The sequence below is a fragment of the Cheilinus undulatus genome, linkage group 14, assembly GCF_018320785.1.
Source record: "Cheilinus undulatus linkage group 14, ASM1832078v1, whole genome shotgun sequence".
Classification (NCBI taxonomy): domain Eukaryota; kingdom Metazoa; phylum Chordata; class Actinopteri; order Labriformes; family Labridae; genus Cheilinus; species Cheilinus undulatus.
The window spans coordinates 34,580,199-34,600,018 of record NC_054878.1 but is presented as its reverse complement, the minus strand read 5'-3'; the positions used below and the strand labels follow the sequence as shown (position 1 = coordinate 34,600,018).

Below are 19,820 nucleotides of genomic sequence, written 5' to 3'. Positions count from 1 at the left end.
GGAGCAAGAGGAGGACATATTTAGTTGTAACGACAGAGCAGACAGTTGTATGCATAACGGTCATTAAGCTACAGAGACTCAATTAGTACTAACAAGTACAAACAAGCATTACAACATTACGACAACACTTGCTGTGTGTTTGTAATGATATTTATAACAGCTTTGGCTAAGTTATAAAGTAGATCATCTTATTTGTAAAATCAGTCCCCAGCTGAACCCTAAAGTTGCATCTAAAGGTAAAGCCTTCCATGTCTTAATTCAACAGATTACAGCACAAAATTAAATTGCAACACTGTAAAAAAAAAAAACCCTATAATTGATATGCAAGAAGCACTTCAGTTTTGTTGTCCTTTTACAGTAAATACCAGTGCATCAGTTTGTGATATGGTCATTGTGTTTCACTTTCTGGGAAAAGACAGACAGTACCACATCAAAGCACTATGGAAAATATTCAGTGAAAAAAACACTGGAAAAGTAATTTATCCAAAAGGGATCACAAAATCCCTTCGAGTCCTGGTTTCAAACAAAGTGCTCGTATAACACATAAAATATTCATGACAAGATAAGCTAATCAAAGCTAATAAAGAAAGACTGTTTAACAAGTTCTCTTAGGGTGGATGGATGCCAATGAGGGGATGACGATGGATGGATGGATGGATGGATGGATGGATCAAGGCCAATATGATGATGGATGGATGAATGAATGGATGGATGGATGGATGGATTGATGAATGGGTGGGTGGGATAAGATCCTCTATTATTCCAAAATAATACCGATTAGCTAAAATACTAAACTGGCGGCTATAAAACTGAACCCAACAAGCCGAAGGTTGAAATGCAAAAACACAGCAAAACTGGTCTTCTTTATGTAAATAAAGGCATTACAGTTGAAGATAACAGCATTGTATAAAAATGTTCAACATGTAGATTTTACGTTGGGTAATCATCCTCAATAAAAACCCTTACTCTTTTAATATGTTAAGCACTCTTCTGCTTAAGTTACAATCCTCCAGATAAACAACAATGCTCCCTTTAAGTTTTATTTAATGAGTTTATTTGGAGGTCTTAATATGGTGATTATACTTTGAAGCTGAGTTGCTGTGAGCAATAGAAACAACACTTGAGATTTGGGTTCCACTCAGCACTACAAAACAACATGACTGTGCATTTCTCTAATGTGCAAATTGGCTGAGTTTAATTCAAATGAGACAATAAGGTGAAGGCTTAGGAGCTTTTATCATGTCTGAGCAAAGAAAAAAAGATCACCAAACAAAAAATGGCTAATTGCTACATATTATCACAGCGCTATTTTCCTTTTTAATCTTGTCTCGCCGAGTTTAACAGGGAAAAGTCTTTTAAACAGAGAAAGAATATGCACATAAACTTCTACATCAGTTGGACTTTCAAATTGTTGAACACGTTCACAAACAACGACTGACTTCTTAACAGCCTTTATGTTTAAAATGTTCCCTACTATGAATCAAAAACCAATCCTTTTTTTTAATCCACATGTCCCTCACTGCCTTGCACCAACACAAAAAGCTTTTTACTTGTAGGAGATTACTCTATCTTCAAACTGCACACACCTCCAGGGGTAAGGTGGTTTGTTTGCATGTGCACAAAGCTCAACTAATCCTTGGCCTGCCTCTGCAGGTGAGAAAAGGACTTAAACTAAAGTCCAATCCACAGTCCTGGTAACAGGCTTACGTTGATTAATGTACTGAACAGAAAACATAGCAACCATCAGCAACTTTAAAAACTATGATTTCATTAATGTAACATTCAAGTAAAAGCACAGTAGTTAACAATTTTTATGGTCAATACTTTTCATGTCTATGAGTCTCTGAGTCTTCTTTTTTCTATTACACAGACATCAACATTTATGTCATTATTCTTCCTGAAAACTGCTGGAGCTAAGAGAGGCACCAACTGTGAAAATACCAAAACTGATACCGATGAACTGACATTTTAGCTGTTTGCTGATACCAATCTTTGTTCCATCACTTCTCTTAGTGTAACGGATTTCAACAAAGTAATGTCATTAAAATAAAAATATGGTGAAATAAGTGATTGCATAAATATCCATATTCAGAGGTCTAGCCAATTGGTGCTGGTAGTCTCACATTTAGTACAATGAGGATCACCTGAGTGCAGTGAACGCATTTTAAGAGATTTTAGTATAAAGACACCTGTGTCTGGAAGGTCCAGTCACGGGTTGGTCAGTATTCCTTGCTACCATTACACCATAAATACAAAAGAACACTCCAAGCAACTCAGAGAAAACGTTGTTGAAAAGTAAGTCAGGGGATGGATACAAAAAAATTCCAAGGCACTGAACATCCCCGTTGTTCAGTTAAATCCATCATCAAGAAATGGAAGGAATATAGCGCATGTGTAAATCTGTTGAGATCATTTCATGAGTATGGTGGTGGCAACATCACACTGTGGGGATGCTATTCATGGGGAATTTGTGGCTGGACTTAAAAAAAGGCTGTTCATGCCCAATCCCTGCTAAACCTGAAAGAGCTCGAGCAAAGACGCATTGGGTAAAATTGCAGTGTCCAGATGTACAAGCCTGTCTGAGATCTATCCACAGACTCAGTGCTGTGAAGGTGCATCTACTAAACACTGGCTTGAAGAGCGTGAATATTAATGCAGTCACTTATTTTACATTCATATTTTTTATTCAATTGACATTACTTTGTAGAAATCTGATTTCACTTTGACGTCATCTTTTGGTTTTAGACTGCTAAATGGACAAAAATGAGAAATATCAGGAAATCGTTTGGCGTTTTGAGAAAATTCATACGCATTCTCCAGTTTTCTTTCATAAACTGTTCTCTTATCTTGTCCTTTATTTTAAGACTGCATTACACTGCAAGGCCTGCAGTGTTTTTGTTCCATCTTAATCTTCATAAATCCCTGTGCTGGCTTTGGTAAAGGTAAAATTATTAGAAACCAATAAAGAACCTCCAGAAATGGAATATTGGCAAAAATGAACTTTTTCACCCATGACTGCACCCAAGTGAGACATTCAAAAACTGAGTAACAGTAACTGTTGGACTGTTAAAATAGCTGTCAAAACAGTCTAACCCACCAGCATGGGCCATGATATGAGTATCTGGCTTGTTCAATTTTAACTTCACTCTACCTCAAAGTTCAGGTGTGTAACTTTTACCACTGTTACCAGCCATGTTCATCCATCTCCACTCTGGGAGAGTGGACTGCAGAGAGTGGAGGTGGGAATTTTGTTGCCTGATCTTTTCTGGGAGCTGAAAGCTGCATCTGTTAACAGCTCTAATTTCTCATGAGCGGATCTGAAAACATAAACACCCCATCTGGACAGTCGTCATTTAAATCATTTGAAAGTAAATTACAGTTTAAAGTAATGGCCTACTCTGCATGAGCTACTCAATTTGGAAAAATGAGCTCAATATGAGGCATATGGTGTGTAATGTTTGAATCTGACTGGGTACAATTAAACCATGGAGGATGGATTATTTGTATGCAGTTTAATATTCTCGTATTTTTAGATCATACTCACAAAGGCCAAACAATTTCCAATTAAAAACATGAAGATAAATTTAAGCCTCTGTTTATTCAAAGTCTCTATCATCTGTGATTGGCTCATATAAAATGGGAAAATAAGCAGGCTTGGTGGCAAGACAATAGTCCTGAAGAACATCCAGAGAGGCGTGAGAGTAAGCAAAGCCATCCCACCAAATGTTTGTTATTTGGTGAACAGACTTGGCTGATCTCTGAGTTGGCAGGAATAATCGGCAGTTAAAAAGTGGGACAAAAACCCCAACAAAGTCCTTGATCTGTCCTTCTGCCGGTTCCCAAGCTGAACTGGAGAGATGGGCCACACCCAAAAAACACACTCCACTGTTGCCTTTGAGGATTTGTATGAACTGTAACAACAGTGAGTGTTTCCAGTTTTAATACAACTGCTTTGTTAACATCGTAATTTACTTTCATACATACATTTCCGTTACTGAGAAACCATTGGCTATTTTTTAAAGCTTCACTTCCATGTAAATGTATTTGGATATGGTGACTATGGTTAAAACCTGGCCCATTTTGGACTTTCAGACACCAGGTTTCCTGTATTTAGAATCTGGGTCCATTCTCTGCATTAACAATACCATAATCTTCAGTGATGACCTGTGACTAAAACTCATCTACCCACTTCCTGTGCAATTAACAGCCCATAAATCCTTTCCACAGCTCTCAGGCGAATAAGCTTTTCACCCTCATTTTGGCTTAAACATGTTTTCCAAGGAAACAATGATCCCATTTAACAAATGAACTTTGTGGGGAGGGGATTTACTGCAACACCAGCCTGATGTGGCCAATAAACAAAAGGTGGGTACCTGACCCTCCCCTCGGTCCCACACTAATTTAGAGAGAAGTCAGAAAAGTATTACCAACATCATTAAATTGTACCCAAGATTTTTGAGTTTGTCTTTTTTTTAATGCAGACCCACTGAAAAAAATTACAACTAGAGATATATCGCTCAGCCCTGCTTATGCTTTCTAAATTGAGAAGTCTTAATAAAAACTAAATAAAAAAAATAAATAAAAACTGCACTCCAGGGGGTTTATACAGTTAGCATTATATCACTGTTTTTTTAATGTATGGGTTTTTTTTACATAATGAGGAAGAAAAGCTGTTAAAAAGAGGCATTACCAGCCACCTCCACTCTGCGAGCATGCAGTGAAATAGCAACCTGACACGCCAGACGGATTTTTTTCACACATCCTTCTGGGAAAGCTTCAATAGGAAACATTTGGGAAAAGGCAGAGGATTTGAAAAAAACTCGGAGTGTGACTGGATGAGTGTTCTGTCTGTTACATTTCTACAGGCCAATAGGAGCAACAAAACACGTGACGTAGCCGCTATCGAGCTGTGCGTGTGCAGCTACCGAGGAATAACGCAAAACATGGCGACTACAGACATGTAAGTACTCCACTTTTGTCGTTTTTGAAAAGAAAACAACTTACTGCTGTTATTTGTTTTTCTTTTAATGAAGAAATGTCGTCAAGTTCTGATAAAACTGGCGCTTTAATAGCATCCACACTAAGCTCTTGCACCATAATTACACTGGCCACTGGCTGCGGCTTGTTTATGTCACAACTCTGCTGCGCATGAAAGTACTGCCCCTTGTTGCTGATTGGTCCTGTCACTTTCTAACCGGGCCCAAATGGATCAGATGGCAGCTTTGCAAGATGGATTCGCCAGTGAAAAACAAGGAAATGGGCATATCCATCTGCTTTGCAAGATTAGTGAAATAGAGCAGGGAACAATGGATGTGGAGTGCCCAATGCCTGGGTTTGCTTTGGGTCCCAAAGTCCCAAAGTCTTTACTTTTAGTCCAAGCATTTATTCTCTTAGCTGAATCTGGTACCAAGTCATGATAGTGTGTTCTGTGCACTCTGCCAAACCAGAGGTCCCTGCTTTCCACAGCTGAGAGGCAAAATAGATACAGATGCATTGGGATTTTTTTGATAGAATTACCCAGTGTGGAGAAATATCATGGATTTTGAATGTATAATGAAAACTACATTACATTTTAGTCTAGTTTTAGTCATCTTGATGAAAACTAAGTTTACTTTTTGTAAGTTTTAGTCATCACAGATCTATTTTTGTTAGTCTTAGTCTAGTTTTTGTCAGTCTTAGTCTAGTTTTTGTCAAGGAAAAAAAGCAGTTGGAAAATATTTTTAGTCATAGTTTTAGTTGACAAAATCAACACTGCTCTGGTGATTGCCAGGGAGTGAAGAGAAAAGTTCAAATATGTTGTGAGTGAATGGTTGCAACTGAAGATCAAAGAAATAAATCAGTGACTACAGAGAATAAGTCTTCAAACATGAAATCCAAAGAAATAAACTAGTATTCAGATAAAGACACCAATCAAAAAGTCCTAGGTGAGGATTTCGATTGATATGGGTAGGGAAAAAAGAAAGAAAGAAGAAATGCAACCACTGCTGATCAAAATCAGTGCCACAAAAGACAAAGAAATTGAGCACTTTCTACTTCAGAGATGTCAGAACTTTGGTATTTCAACTGAAAAATGAGTTACAGATTACTGTAATTATTCTAAATGAATTGACTGAATCTGACCATCTTACTGCTGAACACCAATAGGTTTTGCAGTGAGTTCATTAATTTGAGTTAATTAGCTGTCTGGTTTTATCTTTATGTAAAGCCTTGAGGCACGCCGTTGTGAGCAGGACTTTGGTAAAAGTATAGGACTAGTAAAAACACTGAAAAAAGCGAACAAATGACAATTTTCAGCAATTTGGCAGCTTCATTACACGCCTCTTATGAGCCCAATTAGACTCCACAGGCTGCCTGCTGCTCTTTAACACAGAACACCAAGAGAGAAATAAAGCTAGGCCTATATAAAGTTTGTCCTGATGAGTGGTTTCAGCACTGCTGTGTTTACAAAGGTTACAGGCAAGTAGCTTCATAAATACCGCCCACAATAGAGGCTAATTATTTTGTAACTTTAACACACTAGGTAATTAACGAGATGAGAAAAGGTAGAAAACTTAAAAGGTGTATAAAACTGGGTTTGATAATGGGGCCGGGATTTTATCTTTTGGGACAACTAAGAGAGAGATGACAGAGAAGGATTTGAGATTAATGACTTCCCCACTGACACAGCCATGCATTCTCATACCTGCTGTGACTCTCAACCAGTATCACAAAGGGACTAGATGTAATAAATATGCCATCAATACCAGCTGGTTCAAAGTGGGAAGCTTGACAAGCTGCCAAGAGGCAATGTGTGCTCACAATGTGACACCAGCTGACAAAAGCCAGCACCGGCAGAACTCAGCATTCTGGGAAGGTTGCACCAAAAGTTCAACTGGATTTTTCAGTCTATCTGTACGAGGGTGTGGCGATTATTTCCCTACTGTTGACTTCAAAACAGCCATCATATTATTTTTGTTTCTGTTCAATTTCCTCTAGGGTTGGTAGGAATGGTTGACTAAGGAAAGGTATAACTGTACTTTTGTGAATAAAACGTTTCAGATTTACTGGCCAGGTACACTTACAAGTAATTCAACTCCAGTTGATTTCTCTGTCAATGTATAAGCATTACAGATAAAAATATAAAACCTTTAAACAAATACATACAAGGAAATCTCCCTCATACAGCACAACAGTGTGGTGATCAGAGTAAAAGATGCTGAAATAAACATGATGAGGCATTTTGTAACATGTAAATTTTAAATGAGGTGGATAGACCTTACAGTTTTACATTAAAACACCATGCATGGTGACAGATGTAGGGCCAAATACCTGAATCACACTCACAGTCGGTGTAAAGTCAGTCAAGTTAAACATTTTTGTCTCTGCATAAATTCAGCAATTGTAAGCTTTTCAATCCCATTAGGTTGGCACATTAGGTTGGACTATCTTACTATCAGTTACACATGATCCAATGCCTTTTTGGCACTGGCACATTGTTTTAACCCTACAGTGAACTCAGAACATGGCTCAACAAATAGAATTGTAAAAACTAAATGTAGAAAAACTGAATTAAAAAACTAAATAAAACAAAATGGCCCTTAGCATTTAGGCTAGAGGCAATATATGATTGAAAAAAGATTTTAAAAAATGGGTAAAAAGACATTCAGTATCATATCTACTGGTGTGGATTAACTGGAAAAGTCACCCCAGTTCCAGGCTTGCTAGAAAAGCTTCTGTGAAGGCAGGGCTAGCATCAATGGTGGGACTTAAGTATTTCTGATTATGTGGCTAATAATTAGGTCAGCTATGGAGAAAACTACTGGCACTTATACTTCAGGAACCACACTGTTGAGTTTCACTCAAAGTACCACACTCCTGTTTGTCCACATTCAAAATAAAGTACTCAATGTCAGACTATTTATAAGGAGAGCCTAAAATGTACAGGGCAGAGAATTACATTTCAGTGAATGGGTGGACAGAAGGTGTGTGGTGAAATGTCATGTCTAATGCTTACATGCCTACATAGTGCCTACATAGTGTTAATCTGGCAATTCATGTGATCTGTTACATTGTTTGTTTTACTTAAGTCATCTGGAAAAATAATGTTGTATTTTCCTCCTTTTTTGTCACCAAAAAGAAAGAAAATCCCAAAAGGATCTGTGTGCACAGTTTCTATTTCTCTCCTTCTTGTTATCAAAAAGCTGTGTAGCTGCAGAGCGTAGACCTCCTGCTGTTTAAGTGCAAGTGTAATGTAGCAAATTTAACTACTGAGATGCCAGAGAGGACAGAATTTTCTTTCTGGAAATATCTTCACTATGTTGACTTCATGGACAAAAGAGACAAGGACATCAGCATATGTTTCAAAGCCTGTGCTATATTACTCTAACTATGCAAAAGGAAAGACAGATTTTGATTTAAATGTTCAAAAACAACAAAATTAAAGCATAAAGAAAGAAATATGGTGGATTTAACTGTTTTGTACCTGTTTTTTCTCTTCAAAGATTTCTACAAAAATAGACACTTAGAGGAGTTTTCAAATAAAAATAACAACCTAAACATAAGAGAGTGAAAAATAACTGCACTTAAGAAAATGCACTCACTGACAGCCATTTTTGTGGAACTGTACGGTGTAAACTACTACTCGCTTGGTGACAATAGTGACAACTAATTTTTCAGTGACTGTGCAGTTGTAGTAGTGGGTGAATCTGAGCAGAGATGGGAACCATTACCTCCTGTCTCTGATTAATGCTTGCTTGTACCTCCAGGAATAAGTGCGTAGGTAGATGTCACTCCCTTTGCCGTTTGTACGTGATCTTTTTTTAAAAAAGCTTTTGTTTTCGAAGGGCAGGGTGTGAGATCAGAGACATATAACCTAATTATCCCCATTATCCAAGAGTGTCTCAGGCAGACAGGCCGTGGAAAGCAGTGATCATAATCCTTAGCACGCTCATCAGTTAAAAGAGAACTGGTGGAGATCTCTGAGGGATGACTTTGACCCTCCCCACCCCTCTGGTTATGACAGGAGAGAAATAAAAAAAGCACAAGCCTTGAGATATAAATCAGAGTCATGGAGGAGTTTTGTGGAAGCTGCAGGGAAAAGCAGAAAAATGTGGGAGGAGAGGGAAAGGAATTGTGAGTGGGCAAGATATAGCTGCGCTTACATTTGGGATTCGACACAATGAAAGCATTAAAGAGACCTGAAGGTGATGAGGGCTGGGCTCAATAACAGGGAGGACAGGAAATGACTAAATGACTCAGTAAAATCACAGTGAAGGAAATCCTCTTGTGATAAAAGATGATATCTTTTATCACAGCAAAGGGCCAAAGTCTTGGAAGATCAAACAGAAAGAGTCACAACAGAGAAGATCCGTCAACCGGAGAGGACACAACAGGTCGGCGCTGAGCAGAAGTGGTTCCCCTGCTGTCTAATTGGCCAGTTAGCCATGGCTAACGCTGTCAAGTATGTTCAGAGGGAAGCACAGGGAGACCATTAGTGCCGCCGAGTCCTTTGTGATCCTCTCCTTCACCATTTTCACTGTCTTTGTTCTTTCCTCTGAAGCCACACTCCACTTTTTTATCAACTATTGGAAAATATTCAATCTGATGTTCTCTTTTATTCATACGAGCATGCATCCCTGCCCACTCCTCCTTCCTGTCTGCTGCCTTGTCCTCTGTTGGCTGCTGTGAGCTTCAGGTTTTTTGCCTTATCCTTGAGCCACGTTCCCCCCCAGAGCACTTTAGCTCTAATGAGGCACAGACGGCCATTGTGTGGGCTTAGCCAGGCTAGTCCTGCGGCATGGCTGAGAGCAGCTGAGCTCCAGGGGAGGACTTAGATCAGATCCAGCAGCTTTGCACATCATTAGTGGTGCGTCAAACTGGCAGGACTGCTCCTTATGCCAAGAAAGACCAGGTTGATTCCTCATTTGGACAACAGCTAAGGCTTGAAGTGGTCAGAGCCATCTTCCAATGTTAAGTACCTACGACAAAGTGAGCTTTAAACATGCAAGTGATGATGGGTAAATTAAGGAAATGAGGAAAGGAAAGGATTAAATATCCCCACCATACCGATCAGACTCAACCAATTCACCTAAATATGGCACTGATGTTAGTACCACATCGGTTGGATCTAACCACACTGGACAGAATGTTTTCCATACAGAAACACTCAGAAGCAGCCAAAGGGCTACTCTTCATCTTTGTAGTGTTTTCCCTTTTAAAACCAAATTTACTGTTTGAAATGAAGAAAACAATTTCCCTGCCAACTTCCTGGCAGCTGCTCCGATCACAAACTAAAAGTTACTCTGCAAATTTGAAAATATTTAAACTCTGAAGTGGCTGAGAAGAGTTGTTCAGTGAGTTATAGGCAAATATAATCTGACCCAGAGTAGTCTCTAACCAAATAGAGTGCCTTTAAAAGGTATGCACCCCATTGAAAGTTTTACCCGTTTATTACCTCCACCAAGGAGGTTATGTGATCAGGTGGGTTTGTTTGTTAGTTTGTTAGCAACATAACTCATAAAGTTGTGAACGGATTTTAATGAAATTTTCAGGAAATGTCAGAAATGGCATAAGGAAGAACTGATTAGATTTGTGACTGATCCGGATCACCATCTGGATCCAGGAATTTTTTAAAGGATTCTTTACTATTGGAAAATAGGGCTAATGGCGGAGGTCTGCGCTGTTACCACTTTACACCAGGAGTTGGCGGACATGAGTAACTTCAATCCCAGCAGCATTTTGGGCGTTTCTATTCAAAGTTTTGAAGTTTAAAGAGTTTGAAAGACGCACGCCCGGTCGAGGAGATGAGTCGGAGCGTAACAGAGAGAAAGACAGCGAATTGTAGCAAGAATACTCACAATGCTGTGAGGAATAGAGGAATATTCACCCTCTGCCATGACTTCCAGTCGTCCTGTGGGACCATGGGTGAGACTGTCAGTGCATCTGTTGGCACCAGCAGGCAATGCTTCCACCAAGACAGTCCACCCATAGCGAAGCCAATGCTTTGCCTTACCATGTTCCCACCCCACCAGGGAGGGAGTGATCGGCGGATGCTGTGGTGGGGGGCACATGGGGATGGAGCCAGGATTTTTTTTACAGGATTCTTCACTATTGGGAGATGGGGCTAATGGCGGAGGTCTGCGCTCTCTGAGTGCTTTTCTAGTTGATTTTATAAATCAATCATGTTTAATATAATTTGGCTTTTTGACAAAAACAAAAGCAAACTTTTTAATGTCAAATTGAAAACAGATTTCTACAAAGTTATTTCAATTAAACAAAAATCCATCATAAAGAAATAGAAGGACTATGGCACATGTGTAAAGCTGCCTAGGTCAGGCTGTCCTCACAAACTGAGTGACCGTGCAAGAAGGAGACTAGTGAGAGAGGCCACCAAGACACCTATGACTACTCTGAAGGAGTTACAAGCTTCAGCAGCCGAGATGGGAGACTCTGCATACAAGGGCTGTTGCCGGGTTCTTCACCAGTCAAAGCTTTATGGGAGAGTAGCAAAGGGAAAGCCACTGTTGAAGAAAACTCAAATCAAATCACTACTTTAGTTCACTAAAAGGCATGTGGAAGACTCCATGGCCAAGTGAAAGAAAGTTCTTTGGTCTGATGAGACCAAAACAGTGCTTTCTGGCCCTCAGACATGACGCTGTTTGGTGGACATCAAACACTGCACAGCAACACAAGCATACCATCGCCAGTGTGAAGTACGGCAGTGGCAGCATCATGCTGTGGAGATGCTTCTCAGCAGCCGGCCCCGGAAGGCTTATAAAGGAAGAGGGTAAAATAAATGCAGCAAGATGGCCTAGTGGTCTAAGGTGCTACCCATGTACGCGGGTGGGCTCTCCTATTTCCGACTCTATTCACTGGCCTCCTCTATAGAATAAAGGCATGAAAAGCCCAAAAATAAATCTTAAAAAAAAAACAAACAAACAAACAAAAAAATGAAACGGCAGTCAAAACCAAAAAATCCAAGGCACTCTGATGTTAAAAAAACAAATGCTTTATAAAACAGGGATGTCTGTCTCCACATGTGGTGGGTCGAAATGGGTAGACATCCCTGTTTAATAAAGGATCTGGGTTACGATTTCGATCCAAGTGGTAGATGGAAACCCCACTGAAATCTCAAAATAATATCCAAAATCTCAGAAATGTTTAAAGAATTCCCAAAGCAAAAAAAAAAAAAAAAAAACTCAAATGGATAGCATCAGGGAATAACCAAAACCTTTATCTATTATTTTCAGAAAAGTTGTGAATGAAATATTACAGCAAGATAAGATTAGATCTCGCCAAACTAATGTTTAAACTCTCAGTGTTACAGACTGGGATGTACGGGACAGAAAAAGGTACAAACAGTGACTGAGTTCATGTTCCCCAAACTTCAGCTAACACAAATAAAAGCTTTTATGACTCAGTCCTTTCACTTTCTTCATATAACAGCATTACACAATAGATGTGCTAGTAAACACACTTGGAGTATTTTGGTTTATTTTTTAAGCAAAGAATTGTTCTGTTTTCATCCTGGCTGCCATTTCGAGCCACTGAGTCATGGAGACACTATCAGCGGTCTTTTTCTTTCTAATAGTATTCGTCTCAAAGGAAGTCTAAGGCTTTTCTTTGCACTCTGGCTGCATGGCCTCAGTGAGCAAGGTCAAAGACACGAATCATGAATCAACCAAACACAGACTGCAGAACAAAAGTATCAATGATCTGCTTCTGAACACGACCAGTCTGCTCTCTTCAACTCCAAAGATCTAATCTTGTCATTTCAAAGCAAATGCTTTCAATGATTGACTGAAGCGGTTCCTGGGTACAAGAGAGAAAATTAAGAAAGTCTTCCTCCGGTCCAATTTTTATAATAAAGTCCGAGTTGAGCAGCATTGTTTGTTTCAAGTCCTGGGGGTATAATTGGACTCTCCCCTCCTCCTCCTCCTGCTCTTCATCTCTGGAGAACAAACCAATCAAGCCCTGACAGAAGGCTCCATGACAAGATGATTAAAAAGAAAACTCCGGCTGTGTTTCCCCTCTTGGCAGATCCACTGATTTTCTGTACTTTGCAAAGAGCATTAGAAGCCACGATTTTGGCAGATAGGCAGTGAGAGTTTTGTCACTGTATGACTGGTATGTGCATTAAGGAGGGCTGCATTTAAATGTTCAGGTCAGAGGGGATGCATCAGTACTTTGCCACGATACTGGCTGGTATTGTTCTACTGAGCAAGTATTTTTTTGGCAGAAATGTTGATGCTTTGCCCGATGCTGTGGTGCTGAAATGACGTCTGTGAAAATGATAGATGATGCTGAAAGGAACACATTAACCCTTTCCTGCATAAACAATAACACAAAAAGGGAGATGCTCATTTAACAGTCAGATACATAATGATAGGAAAATGACTTTTCTGTGTTTAGGCTCTATTATGGGCTTTTTATGCCTTTTTGGGGAATGACAGTCGATAAGAGGAGGAAATCAGGGAGCCAGGAAAGGAGCCGTCAGTCAGACTTGTACCCAGCTCCCTGCCTGGATGTCTATAGCCTCCATACATGGAGTGCAGCCTAAGGGCTAGACCATCAGTACATTTGAATTGCTTTTCTCAACCAAATCGAAAAAGGAAAGCAGGTGGGCTTTAGAATACCCAAGACTGGTGTGAAAACCTCTGGCAGTATTTAGAAGGGATTTTCTTGGACTCATATGCTGCACACATTAAGGTTCCTCATATCAAGTGTTGGCTTCACTTTAAGTATGACAACCCAACAGAACAGAACAGAACAAGACGGGACAGAACAGTATTCATTCTTTAATCCAGTCATTACTTCCCCAAAATTTACCGGGTATAGGGTATCAAGGTTTCCAGGAGCTCTGGAAATGATTTATATCTGAATTGTTCTTACACTTAATAAAATGAGCTACATCAGGACAGAGGAGCAAACAAAGTTTCTCTCTTTTGACCCTGTTTTTTGCACATACACGCGTTCTTTTCATCTCTTTTCCCTCCCCTCCTCCCTGATTTAATTTGAGAAATGATAATCAACCATTATCATATAGGATCCGGGAATGTTAAGTAATTTTCTGTGTGCTTTTAAACAGATAAAGATAAGCCTTTATTGCTTTTTTATTTCCACTCTGTGCTTAAATGGTGAGCTCCATCCAGCTGTGGTTTCACTTCACAGGAAGCTTATAAAACATCAGGGCCTAACATAACCACCAAGCACCAATAAACGTTATCTACATATCACATAAAAAGAAATGAAGATAAATTTAAATGTTTTTTAAAACCTTCAGTAGTTTTAATTGTGTCTGACGTTGCACCTGTGGTTACTAATAAACAGGATCATCACTGATCAACACAGACAAAAGAATTTTTAGTTTTTAAACTCACTTAAAAATCCCATTACAACCACTGGAGCATATTTAACAGTTTGACTTCAACAGACTAACAGAGAAGACCATACTGCAGTGCCAACCATGCCAGGGTACATGAGAATATATGCGTTGGTTTATAAGTGTGCATTTGTCTCTTGCCAAATTAGCCCCACATCATTAGCAGGAGTCCTTTAATCACTTAAAAGCATCTGCACACACAGGCAGAGGTGCTGCAGGTGGAAGTGGACACATACTTTAAAGCCACTTATGATAAAAGTGTGTTCATTACGCAACACTGTCTTCATGACGGTAATTAAAGCAATACCATGGCTATTTTTTAGTACCCCAGGATACAGTGGTCGCATCTTACTGCCCATTCCTAGACAGGATAGGACAGGATATGGTAGGATACAATAAGAGCTATGAAATCGTATGCACTCTGGTTTGTGAATAATTGGCCCGCTGCTGGGTATCTGGTAAGAATTTGACTAAAGATGTCTTCTTTATTTCCCAAAAATTTTATTGTTTTTATTCTTGTAGATGAAGATGTTAACGTGATGTTTTTTTCTGACACACCAATCTTCAGGTAGTCCAGAATGAAAAAGAACATAGAGCAACAGTCTTTTTGTGACATTTTTTATCCTCCTGTTCAGCCTCTAGAGTACGTGTGAGGAATCAGGGGGCCAGAAGTTGATACAGTTTGGCCATTTTTATAAGATCATTCTAATCATCACTTAAGCTCTGGCTCTAGTGGTAACATTGCAGCTCAGCACAACTTGATACAGTAAGTATGTACTCATAGAGTGGAATGTCATACATGTCATTGATCTCATTTGAGAAATTTGTCTGGGACACAAATGATGCACAAGAGATAATATCACACCTCAATATGACACCATACGACACTTGGCAATGCACAACGATAAGATGGGATGAGATTCCATGCAACCCAATGCATACATACTTTGACTGAAATGCTGCACATTTTAAGCTTTATTTTTTATACTTAAGGGGTTATACAAAATCTTTGAGATATGATACAATACAATACAATGTGATGCAATGCAGAGCTTGACTGAAATGCTGCATGTATTTAAATAAAGGTTGTCAATCTCTGCCTCAGGGGGCAATATAACTATATAATGTAGTTGGCATTAGCGCAGTAGCCAAGCATGGTATGCACCAAAAACTAAATAGAAGCAAACTTTGGTGCTAGTGTACTTGGATTTGGGTAGGGACCTTTGTGTGAAACCACCCTTGGCTGTCATTTCAGTGGCAGTTTCACAGCTTATAGGACAGGATACAATACAAAATATCTCAATGCCTCCATAGTGAAGTTTGTCTAAGACCCAGATGCTGCACACATTTGTCCGTCTTGTATCAAACTCAGACTTCAGTGGCAATACCACAACTCAACACAAATCTAAATAATCGCAAATATAACCCACAGTGCCATTGAGCTCTGCAGTTTCCAGAAACACTGATGCTTCACCACCCTTTGCGGTGAGGCTGAGAGGTCTGTCAGAGAAACTGAGGCTGAGAGAAACATATTAACCTTTTCCCCGCATAAATAATTCTTTGTGTGCCGCAAAAAAGGAAGTTACTCATTTAAATGTCAGACACACTGACATAGGAAACTTTCTTTTCCTAACCAAATTGATAAAAGAAAGCAGGTGGGATTTAGAATATGCAAGACTCAGGTGAGAACCTTTGGCAATATGCAAAGGGAAAAATCTTTCTGGGCCACCTTGAAGAGACAAATTTCCAATTAAAAATCCATTTCAGGTTTTTTAAAATTCCACGGGTGAGAAGGTGGCGGATCAAATAAGAAATTCTCTGCACACTCTGCATGCATGGCAAGAATGACAAATGAAGATCCCACTGCAGCACTATGATCAGGAATCTCAGTGAAAATGTACCAAACATAGACCTCATTAATTCTGTTTGATTCGTTGGAATTCATCCACATGGCAACCTCCCGAGAATCCAAATTTTATCAACAAAATAGAGATTTTAGGATTAAAAAGCTACAGAAGTGGAATACATCCATTGTTTAAATCCTGGGATCTGCTTTTGTTTCCTCACCATCTAAGGTTCTGTTCAATTTTAATAAAGAAACACACCTGTGGAATTTTAATCGTTATTTTTCCCCACCAACCATCCCTCATCATCCTTTTTTTCTTTTGTGTGAATTCAATTTCACACAAAAGCCAAACTGGCATGAGAGATGTGGCTTTTTCAGGATGAATTTAACAGCACAGTGGTTCAGGCGGGGCACAAGTGTGGCAGCTGTGATCCATTTCTCAGTTCAGTAGAATAAAGTAATATCCAACCAGCAGAGCCAGGACAGGCCGTTCCTCACAGACAGAATAAAGACTCTTTGCTCTTTGTAGCGTGTGCCTATAGATGGAAGCTTTTTCCGGGAATGAGAGCGCAACCTGATTACCTGCATGCAGACGCCAGACGGGCTACAATGCATGAATGTCCACTCAGAAACACCGACAGCACCCAGCCTCTCTGCACCTTTCTATAGCCTCAGTCAGTCACATTTGACACCCCTGGGTATCATTATCCAACAGGAACAATAATACCACACTATACCAAAGCTGTTAGAGAGGAAGCAGGAAAAACAGAACAGGAGAGTGATGCTAAAATGACAAAAGCAACACAAGAGAATCTTTGAGATACCAAATCAAACATTTGCCAGGTAAATACGCTGACATAGAAGTTCTGAGCTTGTTTACACACAGCAGGGAATGAAAACCAACTCTGTCTGTTGTGGAGAGTCAGCAGACTTCATAAACTTTCTACACAGTGTAAGCAACACATTTTTCCATGATAAGATGTGAGGAAATGATGATTTGCAGCTCCAGAGGAATGCATGAAAGCATCTTTGGAGTCCAGAAAATGATGAGACAAAATCTTTATTCCTACATTTGGTCAAGTTATTTGAAAGAGAATATCCAAGCTTCTCTCGTTAAATGGTTCCCAATGTGACTGTAAGCTTTTCTGGTGGTATTGTCATTGGCATGAAGGTTTGAGGTAACCACAGGCTGGACTTCCAATGGAGCAAATCCCAAACTGCTCAGAGCACCAACCATGCTGTAGTCCCATCACCCATAACTGTGACTGTGCGTCAGCGGCTTTATACTTCTGAACTTTTTACTCTGTAAAGCACATGGTTTCTTTAAAAGGAGTTATATAAATACAATGTTTCTCTCATACATATGTATAACCTTGAATCCCCAATGACACATTTATAAAGATTTTCTTCTTGGCAAAAAAAGTCTAATTCAAATTATCCTTGCCCTTCTAAGTCTGCTCCTACGTAGTTACAAAAAGAAGAAATCAAAAGTAGAATTTAATTTCCAAAAAGGCCTTCCCCTTAATAAATACAATCATTATTTAGAAACTGAATTTTGTATTTACTAGGGCTGCCTTGTGATGATCTGCAACATTTAAGTATGATAGATGTGCAAAAAAATCAGGAAACAGAAATGGGGTAAACACTTTTAGCAACACAGTGGTCCAAGCAGTGGTTAGAAATCTGCAGCCTCACATCATCCATCCTGCTGGTGAGGGAGCGGGCATCCGGGAGAAAGATTCCCAGTACGACAGGTTTGCGTGGGGCCGCTCTTAGCCTAGTCTGCAGCTCGGCTTGTTTGCCCCACTTTCACCTTCTTGCACTATTGTTAGCTTGTAAGCTAGCCAGGAGTTGTAGTTGAGACTGAGGCCTTCTTTTCACCTTTTCAAGGTTTTATTTAATAGAAATGTCCTGTTCTTTTTCTCAAAGGTGTCCTGGACTAGCCATCTTCTTTGTTTTCACAGGTTTCAACATATGTTGTCAACTTAATTGTGAAAAACACTACAAGTCCAAGATATAACTCAAGAGTGCATCTTTCTTGCTGCCAACTGCTCTGGTTGCCCAGCAACACCAATACAAAACCACACCAATACAAAATATCCTCTTACATGTTACAGTAAATCAAGTGTACAGTGTTTGTTTAGGCAGGAAATGTTGCCATATAACTGAGATCCGCTGATCTCACGCTAGCCCTCATCAGCTGACAGCAAGCGGATTCATTCTAAGCACGCTACTGGCAAATTGCACTCATGCTGCCATATTTAAATGTCTCTTGCCTACACTACACACTTTGCTGTTCCCTCTGCAAGCCACTTTTTACAACCTTCCTCCACCCCAGCTCCTCTTTTATTCTGCCTCTGACTTTATCAGCTCCCATTTTCATGATAACTGCTCTACTCTGGGTTTATTGCTGCGTCTCTCCCTGCCCCAGGCCTTCCTTGTAGGCACAGGAAAGGAAGGAATATGTACTGTTTCTGCTTGATGCTCTCAGCGTAGGTTCGTGGAAGGGCAGAGTCATGCGAATAAAAGCAAGTTATTCTATAGTTGCAATAACTACATATGGTTGTATGTATTCCCACACCAAGGCACACCAAGACTTAGCTCAAGGCACACCAGTGTTCCTTGCCATGACATTTGAGAAGCACCGCTCTACACAGATACGTAAAGGCACTCACAGTTCCTTTTCCTGGATTTGCTGATCTTGTTCTGATCATTAGAGTTCCACATTTTACACCATATGTGGCTGAGCCAAGTCTTTAGGGTCCATGTTTGTTCAATTAACACATTCAGCTATCTGTTCTATTGTTTACTGTTCAATCATTAAGCCAAACTTCCTATTCTCAGCATAGTATATATCTTGCAGTTGTGTGATGGCTCACAGCTTGCATACTATGTGCATCCCTTGCTGCATTTCTCATGACTGAAGAAAGACTCCCCAAATAGCTGGAGGGAAAATGGGGTGAAGGGCAGGAGCTCGAGGCAGGAGAGGAAGAGTTCTGCATCGTTCTCTGTGTAAAACTTAAGAGCAAAACTTTCTAACAACACTTGTAAAGTATTTGCAGTCAATCACACATACATCGCGGCATCTTGGTGTGAAGCTTAATCTGCACTCTGCCAGTCGAATTCTTACCAGGAAATTAAAGTACCGGTATGAAAAAATCTGAAATTGACTGCAGTCATTAAAAATTCACCAGCACACTGCACATTTAGAGAGACACAGAGGTTCACAGCAGACTACTGGAATACTAAAATCCTTTATATGCTTCTCAACACTATCCTCTGCTAATAGAGCCATAAAACGAGGCAAATTAACAAATGCAGCCTAAAATGTGACAGGAAAGACTAAGTGCTCTACTTTAATTCGTATTCTACTAAAACACAGTTGAGCTATTCAGTTTGTGGTTGTTTAAAAAGCACTCAATCAGAGAACATGAGAACAATAATTCAGCACAGATATTTACACAGCTATATTATTTTATGTGCTGCAGACAGGGATGTAAAGACACCTCACAACTCAACTAAACATCACTATACATTAATTTAACTTGATCTGATTGAATATAAACCATCAAAATATATATTGCAAAACTCTTTTTTTAAAGTCAGCATCACCGA

At 39.6% G+C, this 19,820-nt stretch overlaps 1 protein-coding gene across 1 annotated transcript in view; it reads right to left on the bottom strand.

Moving 5' to 3' along the window:
- The window catches only part of rngtt (RNA guanylyltransferase and 5'-phosphatase), a 161,358-nt gene that overhangs the window by 122,195 nt on the left and 19,343 nt on the right, over window positions 1-19,820 (bottom strand). The gene's annotated exons all lie outside the window — the stretch shown is intronic.